The sequence below is a fragment of the Pinus tabuliformis genome, chromosome 3_2 (assembly GCF_031772625.1).
Source record: "Pinus tabuliformis cultivar Carrire ecotype Pingquan chromosome 3_2, CPIR1, whole genome shotgun sequence".
NCBI lineage: Eukaryota > Viridiplantae > Streptophyta > Pinopsida > Pinales > Pinaceae > Pinus > Pinus tabuliformis.
This window is the reverse complement of record NC_142302.1, coordinates 175,550,767-175,563,092: the sequence shown is the minus strand read 5'-3', so window position 1 is coordinate 175,563,092 and position 12,326 is coordinate 175,550,767. Positions and strand designations below refer to the sequence as shown.

At 39.6% G+C, this 12,326-nt stretch overlaps 1 protein-coding gene across 5 annotated transcripts in view; it reads left to right on the top strand.

Moving 5' to 3' along the window:
• Window positions 1–12,326, top strand: part of LOC149180358 (nucleoporin (DUF3414)) — a 426,459-nt gene that overhangs the window by 131,970 nt on the left and 282,163 nt on the right. The gene's annotated exons all lie outside the window — the stretch shown is intronic.

The window sequence follows — 12,326 nt, the reverse complement described above, 5'->3', positions numbered from 1 at the left end:
GGTTTTTGGATCTGCTATAATTGCTTTGCAGTATTGCAGGCAATTTTATTATGGGTCTAAGCGACTCTAGGTCTGCACATTTGTAATCTATGTTGCCAGGAAACGTGGGTTCGGGGGCGGGGGTAGGTATGTCATTTTTTGAAGCAAGGTGCGTGGGTTCTTCAGGGTTATATTATAATTTATATATAAAATATATAAACATTATATTTTATAAATTATAATATATATGAATTTGTATATTTTTCAACTTTAAACAAGAAAACTAAAATATTTATGATTTAAACTTTAAAGATTTAAACATGAACATTGAAATTTGAAAATTTCCAGTTTGATATTAAGTGCAAATTGGAGTTTACATATTAATAAGACTTATAATATATGTCCATTGTGATACTACTTTCAAAATTTGCTTTAGGGCATCTCCAAACATGAACTACGAAATTTTAAAATACTAAAATAAAAATAGCTAATAGTGAACAATGGCTTCCTTAAGCCATGTCATCAGCATCACTCAGATCTTTTGTTAGCATGCTCACTAGGTAGGAATCACTCTCATCTTGAGGCTCCTGCTCATCCATAGCTATTGGAGGTAGCTCAATAAGGCCATCTAGTTGTTTCTCCTCGTCCACACACATAACATCATCTGTGTATTCGTCTCGTCTCTTGAAAGAACCCTGCTTGTACCCAAGGTCTTTTCGAGATAAGAGACGAAGTGTGATATGAATGTACACTAGGCTCTTTGCCTTCTTTAAGCCCAACCTATTTCTCTTTACTGAATCGATAAAGGCATAAGTACTCCAATTTTTGTCGGAAGATGAACAACTAGCTACCTGGAATATTAGGGGAAGCCCATTAAATTAATTAAAAATTTAAAAATAAAACTAAAATGAACCCCAAAGAACCTGATTTTGGGTTCCAGGTACCCATCATTGGGGTTCTCTGTACCTGTCAAGACAAAAGAACCCAAATTTTTTTAATGGAGAACTCAGTTCTTATCCGTTCTTCTCAGAAGCACCCATACTTGAATCCGGTATTTGGAGACAAGAATCCAAGAGGGGTTCGAGAACCCCACCCCTGGGTTCACAAACACGTGCAACATAGTTTGTAATGTAAATTTTGACATGATTTTAATTAATTCTTATTCATGTGTACTATTACCGGGATGCATGATTATTGCCTCATTGTTAAAGTTTCATTTTTGGTTCTGATCTTTATTCTAAACAATATTATGTTTCTTTGATATTATGCACATTTGTCGTGTCATTGACATTTTGCTGTTGAAACTTTGTGAAGGCTATCTTTGCAGGGTAGAATGAGATCGAAATTAATCTTAATTCGTTGAAGTATTCGTGTGGTGACTGATAACTATTTATTAGTCATTTGCAGGCTTATTTTTCTTTCACTTGTATTAGTTAATGTGAACTACTTCCTTTAATTAATATAAAAGCATATGATGAATTATAAACCAATCTTTCCCCTATTTTATTTATCTTGCTTTCGGATTAGGAGAGGGCTATCCCATTCTAGTTTGAGATAGGATTTCATGTTTTAGATTAGTTCTGTATTTACATCTTAGTTTGCATTAAGTCCTCCCTGAAAGAGGCAAATAAATCATTTAATTGCGGTTTGATCAAACTTTTCAAACCGATTAAACATTTGTGTCGATTTACTTCTTTAACTTCCATCTTTAAAGATCGATATAAAGGAAATGTAACATCATGTAATATAGGTGTAAATAGATTAATTATTAGTTTAGGTTATATTTGTTTTAGATTAGTATTAGATTAGTTTTAGGTTAGTCGTAGATGACAGGGTAAATGGACGCATAACTAGTTAGAACCACCATCTTCAACGGAAAAGGCGCTGCATTAAATTCCTGACCGAGTTGTCTCCCTAATGTTGACGGAGGACATTTTTGCTGATCAACACTTGGGCATTGCTTTTGATGATATATTTATTGATACCCTTGGGAAGGAGAATTATTATTTTCCCTTGCATGAAGAAGGACAGTTGGAAGTAATTGATTCTCCTTTTAATGAAAACCCAATCTTTGACACTTGTCATGAGGAAAACAATGGGGCTTCTACCTACCCATCTTATGATTATATATTCAAATCAATTGAGCATTTAGATTATGATTTTGGGGAAGGAAAACCTGTTGAATATGACACTTCACCCTTTGATCCAGGTCCAGGTGTGATGAAGGACCCTTCCAAGACCTTTTACTTTCGTGATGTGTTAAGTTGCATTTTTAAAAGAACATGAGTGAATACATGTGCATGCTGTAAAGAAGAGGGACATGTCAATCATCAACAACATAAAAACAAAAGCGTTGATAATAGAGTTCGTCCAGGGGGGACTACGTCTCCGGGCCCCGGTGTCAAGATGGTGTAGGCTGCTGCATTAAGTGTTGTCAATAGTGATGATGTACATAGAGATCATGTCGCTATCATACAAGGAAAATTCCCTCACGCAGGAGGGGCTCCAAGAGATATTCCACTAGAGGAACTCTCAGTGAAAAGACTCCTATCAGTATGACACAAAACTCATGCATGATGAGCATCCCGCCAACATGGCATAAAAGGGATCTCAAAGCAACATGCATGGCGACACATGAGTATCCCATCAACATACAACAAAGGGATCTCAAAACACAACATGATGAATCATGACAACAAGTACATCACACAGATGATTCCACATCACATCAAGCAAGAATCATGAAAAATGAGTAAGAAACAGGATCCCACATCAAACATCAAGCAAGGACCTGTGCAACACAATGCATAGCAAAAGAAGTACATGAACACTGCATATACCTCACGACCAACGACCATTTGAAGAAGCGGATGTCAAACTGATGAAGCTGCTCGGACCATCGATCTCACGGCATCAATCGCATGGAAATGGTTGCGCGCACATGAATGCGACACCTGCATTCCACTTAGAAAAATAACTGAAGAATAGAATGAGTAAATGAGAAATCTGAATGCACCATCAGATTTGTGGCGTCGAATAGTGCAAAATCGACTGTCCAAAATCTGAATTCTGAGAAGTTGAGAATCTGGAGCTCAAGGAATCTTTTAGATTCCCCCTAGATTCTTCAAAGATTCTGCTGCAAGGGTGGATTGGAAATCTGCAACTCCAAAGGCGAATTTGACCTCGCCATTGTGATCCCTATGGAAAACCATGAGAAATGACTGTAAACTTGACTATATTCCGACATGGAGAAAAATTACCTCCTCAGGGAAATTGCAAGGATCATGGTTCTGCTCCCCTTGTTTTGTAGCAATCATGGTTCCACCCTCGTACTAAAAATGACCGAAAAATGCAGAACTTTGATGGAGAAACAGACAGCGCCATTGCGTTCGTGGAGTCGAGAAGTGCTGAAACCATATAAAATTTGTCAAATTCCGACAATGTGAAATTTCGGCCCTCCTGCAAAATTCTGCGTCGAACTTTGTGCACTGCCTCCTCTACCTGAGTGCACTGAAAACTGCGTTTTAAATAAAATTTCACCGATGGATTTTCCCAGGTGAACGGTTCGCGGAGTTGGTTAAGGCTCTCGGTTAGTATGGAGGAGGTCGAGTGATCAAACCCCACCTCCTCCTTTTTTTATACATTACAATGATTTTTTTTTTAAATTAACATTTAATGGTTGGGTCGGGCTTGCCTTGGGTGGCCTGCCCACCGTACCTGCCTCTGCGAGTTTCGTGCATTAGGTTACATGTTGGGCGTGGTTGGGTCCGTGCCCCAAGGGCTGGCCCACCACCCACTATATATATTAATGCATGTTGTTGGGTGTGAGTTGTGGGGTGGCGAGGTCATGGCCGCCCACCCTTGTTTGGTTGCTTGTTCTGTGGGAGGGGGCCGGGGGTCGTGGCCCGTCCCTCCACCATTATTTATATATGGTGGTTATGAAGGTTGGGGGTGGGGCAGGGTTGGTGGCCCCCACCCTTTTTTTATATATATATATATTTTAACAAACATGCACTTTTTTTGAAAATTCGAATTTAAGTCGTAGGAGTCTTTTTAATGACCCCACAATTTCACCTAGAATTCGGCCCAGGTTGGCCGGAATCCGATGGCCGGAAAAAGTCCAAATTGTGGCCTACTTAAACCTGCCCAATCATCAAAAAGGCAACCCAACTTTGACTGCTTCTAACTTTCGCATACAGACTCAGATTGACGAACCGTTCACACTGACGTGATCAGAATGACGAGGCCTACGCTTTGGTCCTGGGTCGACATCATTCTGAACACTTTGATTTTTGAGCGTTCATAAATCCTCTTTGTCCTGTGTGTCTCTGGAGCCACCTGGATCACCTTTTCCTTTACTTTTCCCTCTTGTTCATCATTTTGAGTCTTCCTCAAGTGAGTCCTTCGCTCGTTTTGGTATGACCTCGCATGACCATGACCCTTTTCGCCCTTCTGAATGTGTTGTCAAGGAAGAACCCTTCATTGAATATACTTATCCTCTTTGACTCATCCTTAGGATCATGATTACACCGCGACCTCCCCTTTACAATGTGACCATCACATTGAGCAACCTATTTGTTGCACTCCTTCTCTCTCTCACCCTTCGTTCCCCCCTCATCACATGCATATGACTTCCTCAAAGCATGATATTCGAACAATGATTGTGATGAGGAGTTCGTGAGAGTGACCATTCATTCCAACATTTTGTACCTTGAAGGAAAGCTTGGGACCTCTAGATTGACCAGTTTTACTTCTCCTAGGACTTCCCTTTATCTCGAATGGAGATCATACTTTCCCGCCTCCCACTCGCTTCATCTGCCATGTGAATACATCCACATTCGATTTGGGGGTTGCTACACGAGTAATCATACTGGCAAGCATATGTATATTGATGTGATGATATGTTGGTTGCATTGGCTTTATGATTACAATTAGTATTATCCTTACTATATGCATGTTAGGGTAGCATGCATTGCATGCTGATTTTTGCATTAGAATTAACTACATATGATGCTTCTCATGATAGATTAGGTTGCATAAAAAAGCAAATAAAAAATTGCATATTATATTGGTTTATGAGCTAACATTAAGCATGAGTGATCATCAGACACCATGAAAAACACGCTGCCCCGTGGCCTTGATCTTTGACATGTGCAGATAATAGGTCTACAATGAGCAAGAGATTGTTGGAGTTCTTGTGACCTCCCGTTCGAGCAACATCGTCCGCTTCTTCGAGAGATCACGTCCTAGTTGGAGCCAGATGTTACCCATCGCTTTGTGGGTGATAGCCCCAGGACAATTTTTTCTCCATGTTGAGTCTCAGTCGATAGCTAGGAACCCCTTAATGCCTCCTACTAGCTCATTGTGCCATTTCTCTACCACCTAAGCCAGCCTTGTTGTCCCTCACCCACCTGTATTGATCGTATGTTTGAAGGTGGGCCTTCTAAATCTAAAGATATGTCTTGTCATTTGGTAATTGAGTATTGGGTTTACTTATCATGGATACTTATGGGTGGATTTGGCGGAAAGAGTGGGCTTACTTTGTGCTCTTGTCCCCTTGATCTCTTTTGGCTGTTACCCTTGGATCTTAGTCCCGTGGGATCTCCTTTATTAACCATTTGATTCTAGTGTGGTACTACTTCGAAAACCCTGACTTTGGGTGCGTGGTCCTGCTCCTTTACCTGCACATATTACTTCCTTTCCACTCACTATACCCCCATTCATCTTTTCTCCCATTTGGGTCCACATTCCCATTCCAGGTCCACATAGGGCTAGCCTCCGTATCCCCTTGCGCCCACCTTGGGTCAAGCCTAGAATGATGCTTCAGAGGTTGAAGCAATTAAAAGAGAAAGTGAAAAGCATAATTGGCCACATTTAATAGGAAATTGTACCACAAAATGCAAAAGATGGTCGGGACAAAAATAATTATCACATGGGCAAAAGTCATTACATGAGCTTTACCCCAATCCATGGCCATCATCCTGGTTCCATAGGGCCTAGATGAGCCTCCTCTATCATTCAGGAACCCATGGTTGTCCCAATCCCTGAAGGGAAATGAACCGCCCTACCTAAAAGGTTAAAAGGGGTAATCATTGCTATATCTTGCACATCATGCTCTTGTCCTCTAAGCCTTGAGCAGTTAATTAAAGAAAATTCATAAACGGGAAAAGGCATATAAAGAATGGTGGGAAAATCAAGGCCGGGGCACCTCATTTACCATGATTGCTCCCTCCTATACATTACATACCTAGGTGTGGCCTTCTGCTCATCTAGCTACCCCTATGCCCCATATGTGGCCCAGGATTGCCCCTCTCATTCCCTACTCCATTCCACTTATTTATCACTTGCCACCCCCATTAGAGGGATGTACCTTGGACATATTTCCCATTTAAGGGCTGAAACCACCTAATAAGGTACTTGGCTAACCCCCTTTGGAGCTTGGAGACACTAGCACATGCGAAAGCCCACTACGGAAGGACATGCCATTATGAAGTGCCCACTTTGTTATCCAATATTTGTAAGCTCTTTTATCCAATTATTTTAATGACTGGTTGTATTGGAAGCCTAGAGAATACGTTGGATTTTATGCAGGATTGCAGGTAGTTTCCATTTGGGTTTGGTTTCCCTGTATGGGATCCTAACTCTAGAGGTCTACATTGGCACATGTAGGATGTGCATAAAGAGCCATGGCCCTTTGCAGCAGTAGAAAGAACGGCACGGATCTTCATGGATGCTTATTGGGATGATGGTGATATGCTTGGTACATCATGCCTAGCAGGTCCCCGCATAAGCTCCACACTCTTGACAGGTGTCCCAGGACTTGTATGATGTCATGGTAGCGTTCATTCCACCACTTGTATGATGTCATGGCAGTGTTCATTCCACCACTTGGACCCTTGTAGAGGAGCTACAGGCATCTCCAATTCATATGGAGACCCATGGGGTCACTTATGTGCCCTCATACTGACTTGGGAGCACCACAGGTCTACTACTCGGAGAACAAGGGGCCACCCCGTTGTTCATCATATTCTGAGGAATTTATTCGTCAATATGGCACTTTAGGATATTATTGAGCCTTTGGAGGGCCTTATGACAAGTATATATTATTATTTGACCCCTTGTGAGGCCTGTTTTTACACTTGTGAGCTAGTTTGGTGGGCTTGTCACCAATAGGGGTTTTATTTGCACATTATTTTATCATTAGGGGCTAATGTAGGCCCATAGTCTAATTCGAACTCCTTATGAGGCTATATATTGATGTTAGATACATTCATTTGGATCATCACTGGACTTAGGATCTCTCTAATATAGAGAACTTCACATTGTTTCCTTGGAGGATATTTTTGGAGATGGATGAATTTTGATGTATGGATTTGGGTTGTTTATCTTGTCTTGGGGCTTTGTCTTGTAAATGCAATGTTGGTTGGATATACTCTATAACGTTGTAAGTAAATGTTGATGCTATTGCATACTGCTAAAATTAGGGCTAGTGGCTACATGCATGAACTGTCAAATTGAGCATGTTTTAGCTAATTTAATGTTCTGACCAATGTTATATGAATGAAACGTCCTAGAGATTATTTGTCTCGATAAGCTTTCATCATTTGCTTTGAAGTATAAATGCTTGAAGGTTACTTTTCTTCCTTTTCTTTCAACATTGGATGACGCTGACTTTCTGGGCCTCCTTGATCGGGAAACCAAGTTCTTACTCATCATCATCCTTGACTACATATCTCCAAGTGAATTAGGCACTGATTCTTGAAAGGGGTGGTCATTCCCTTCACCTTTTTCACCATTTTCCCGTTTTTCCCCAAGTCTAGCTCCATTAGGTCACCTAGGGCATCAATATCCCTGGAAATGACCCAAGGGAAAACTTTGATCTCCTACAGGCTACTGCATTGGTGGGTCCCTTCGCTCTCCTCCAAATTTGAGGTAATTCTAACAGTGGAATCTCTGGGAATTCCAAGCCTTAGCTCTAGGATTGAATTTTGCCTAGGCATACGGAAGGCTAGACCTCAACAGGATCATTTCAACCTTTGGAAGTAAATGTTCTTGGTTCATCCTTTCCTTTCACCTTGTTCAGGATAGGAGCATCATTGGTTGCTACATTCCATTCTCGAACCGGGATTGGGTCCACTTGGCTCCGTGTGGTCCGACTTTCCAATAAAGATTATTTTTCAAGGACCATTTGGGGATCCAAGTTTCCCAAGGATTATAGGGATTGAGAACCTCGTCGATAAGCCTATTCCTTCAACCTCAACTCTCCAATCCTCACCCCTTACCCCTAGTGGACAAAGTCCCTTGCTTAAAGAGCAAGCAAGTTCCATTCTTCACTCCTTCCTTGTGATAGGGTTTCTAGGGTCACCTTCCACCTATTCAGTGACATATACTTTGCAACTGATCCATACACTACCGGGACTCCTTCCATCGGTGAAAGCCCGTAAAGAGGAGGGAGACTTAGCTGTGGTGACAGTGGGCTAAGCCTCCACCGTTGCCCATGACCTCCATGGAGCATTGAAGATTCAAAAGTCAAGTTTTCTTTGAAGCAAGGCATCACACCAAGTTCAAGAATCATTAGGCTTATCTCTCCATGAACTTGCCCTACCCTTGCATCCCGAAAAGGAGAAGGTTGCAATATCATGGAAGTCATAAGCTTCATTTTTTGAATCTTCTACCAGGGTAGAAACCCTAGTGGTACAACAAGAGGCATAACAACAATGATAATTTTCAACATCATGTTCTTCTCGAGGTTTACACGTATAGCACAAAACCTAGTATAAAATAAGCAATCTCTATGTGAAAATCCAAGACATTTGACTCCTTATCTAGCTGCTAGGGTTTCCTCATTAACCATAACACCTTGTTCCCTATAATAGTTCTCTCCTGTAAGGTTTCTTTGTGAACCCTAATGTCTCTAAGATATGTAGAAAGAAGAGTGTAATAATGATATTGATACAACATCTGTCTACTCCCTTAATTATACAGTAGGTGAAGGAGGCTAGCATAATATAAGGACATAAGTCCATACAAGTTGCCAACAAGGAAACCACACATGGAGTGCTCTATAATACATGGATGTAGATTTGTCAAACTAGCGTTGATCCAAGTGTCCTCATGTAAGGCGCTTCTTCAATAATTGTGTGCCTCATGTGATCCTCTTCCTAGTACTTAAGACACGTGCGAATGTGGTGACCATTCTTTGCAACTTCTATTGGAGAGACATGTCTTTTGAGGATGACACCATCCTCAGGAGGCCTATATACTTGCATGTGTGTTATTTTGTTAGATTTTCACATAAGGCTATATTTGGGGTCGACTTAATGAGATATCTATCTTGTATTATGGATTTTTTTATATTTAGGAGCTTTTAGCCTAATTGAACTAAAGAACTTCGTTTCCCTAGTATATATAAGGGAAGCACTTGATTTATATCATTATTGCACAACTTGAGAGACACACGTCTCTTTGATTAACATTCTTTTCTCTAATGTTCTATGGAGCACTATTTGCGCAACCTTTTTTGGGAGTATGTTGATGTTGATTTGATGTCTTTTCATGGATGATTATGGTGAAGCTTGAATGAATGCATGGTGAAACAAGTAGGCTAAATTCTCGTCTTGGTTTATGTTTTATTGTATGGATCATTCATGTATTAAGCATGCTAGCATGATATTTGTTTCATCCTCTTTGTTGAATTAACCCTTCTTCCAAGACTTTAAGGAAGTAGTATGTTATCTCCTTCCTTTAATCTATCTTTGAAAATTTTAGAGCCTTGATTGAAACCCTAGGGTAAGTTGGTTAACTTGCCCTAACTCTTTTCAGTCCTATTTCTATATTAAATTTCCGTAAGTAATATTTTGCTAGACCCCATTTCCCTAGATTGATGAGGCACTAGTTCTCTCTATTGTGACTATCCTTAAAACCCTAAAATGAATTTATTTTTGTCTAAAGTAAATTAGGGTTTATTTATAGCAAAATCATATATTTTCAGCATTTATTGGTTTTGACATTGATGTCATATTATTAGGAATGGTTTGAAATTGATTGAATAAGTAAAAATAACATTTAATGTGCAATTTCCAGCTATTAATTAAGGCTGAGCCTGATGTCTTGGGTTTATGTGCTGTTATGCACCTTTTGAAACATGGAAAATTGGTGTAATTTACTTTCTTGTTTACTCATAATTTTGGCCCACATTTTACATTTTATTATTGTCTTTTCTCGGGCTAAATTTGCTGCTATTATAAACTATTGTATTGTTGCAAATTCTGATTTAAAGAGCTAGTTTATGAAAGCCAAGTATAATGTATGTTTGAGAACCTATATGGAGCCTTTGTTGGTTGACCTAAGCGTTTAGATTGATACAATGGAAACTTTGAACTCAAATTTTGAAATTACTCTCTAATTAACCCTAAATCTTAATTTCCTATTCTTATCCTTGTTGAGAAATCTAGGGCATAGAGATGAAGCAATTTCTCTTCTATTAGTAACTGCTTATGAGTGCTTTTTACTTCTTTAGATTAGGATCTTCTTTTACTTAGGTTATTAGTGTTCTTCATCAAACAAATACCAATGCATAAACCATAAAGAGACAAGAGACACAAAATAAATGCTATCAGCCAGGGCCAAAACCTCTCACTCTTTGAGAGGAAAACCCGAACAAATTCTTCTTATAGAGATTCCAATTGACAAATACCAAGACCAAGACTCTTGACCTATCTGCCACTCCAAGGCCAAGACACAAGATCCTTAGTCAACGATAGTCAACCTTTTGCTCCTTCTTCCTCAACTTATTTTCAACTGTGGCTTTCTTCTGCTTTAGACCTTTGGCCTTCTTCCACTTCAACTCCCTAGGAGGACTGCACTTCTCCTTGGCTTCCACTACCGCAACAGACTTCGGCCTTCACTGTTGCAATAGAATTCTCCTCTTCTTGACCTTTACTGCTTCAATAGACTTCACCTTTCCTCGACCTTCACTGCTGCAATATACAAGTCTGCAATTTTGTGTGTGTGTGGAGGTAATTTGGCCCATAAAATAGTCCCAAATTAGCACAAAATACCTTGTTGCTCTTTTTTTCTTCCTCGTTGGTAATTCGACTCTCTTGATGACCCTCGCACTTCAGATCTTGACCAAACTATATCACTGAAATTGTGTGCTCTGAACTTAGATCGAGCTGCCTATTTATAGTTGTTTGGCTCTGTAATTAGCCGACATGAGTGTATGTGATTGGACATGTCCTTTGGAGGGTTTATATTATTTCTTTTTGACTCCGACTTGAGGAGGAGACTTTGTTTGGTCTTGGAGGGCCAATTATACTTATCTAATGACTCATATAAAATGTAATGTGCCCAAGAAGGTTCCTTCATACATGACATTGACTCAATTTGACTTTATGACCAATCCTAAGGACTCACAGTGGGAGTCATACTAAAAATAAAATTCCTTGCTCATGAAACCCATGACACAAGCATTACAATAATATTATTTTTTCTTCTTTTCATCAATTACCAAAAATCACAATTACACGTCATTATGAAGACCAAACCTAGTTACATTTTTTAACAATCCTTGGGTGGAAATCATTGTCGAACACTTAGGGCGCTCTTAGGTTAAGAAAATTGGATTATTTGATTGCTAAGATATACTAGGGAAGCATCCCTTGTGTTAGAATTTGTCCATCACTCAAACGAGGGGAGTTGTTATTGAGTCGACAATGGTGACACTTCCATTGTTCCACTTGATCTAGGTTCCCTAGCAAGACTTTACACTAGGGTGCTAGATTTTGTTGTAACATTTTTGAGACTTTGCCAGGGAAGATTTGAATCCTGATTAGAATCCATTGTCTATGCTGCAACCTTTTCTTTGATGAGTATATTTGAAAGCCTCTTTTAGTGTGGTCATCTGGCAATGGCGACTCAACGTATGAATCTACACATTGTAGTATACAAACCTACTGGGTTATATCAAAGGAGGGCTAAAAGAATTTTTCCTTCCAGTGATCCCATATTTGACAAGCTTGCTAAGGTAATGGTTGTCAAGCGTGGATTGAGCATATCTTTAAACCCCTTGATATGACCAGAATACAAGGATATCCTAATCAGATGCTTAAGGGATTTAACTAATGGTTAACAACATTGTACGTAAATGATGCCACCATAGTAATAAGATGCCTGAGGTATTCAACAAATGTTTATCATAATTGTATGGAAATTGTACCACCATAGTTAGGGAGCATTTGGATTCTTTTAGTGAAGTATGTGATTTTTATCGAAAGGTAGATATAACTGAAGATGTAATGATGGGATTATTTGATTTGTTCCTGGGTAACAATGTGAAGGTTTGGTAT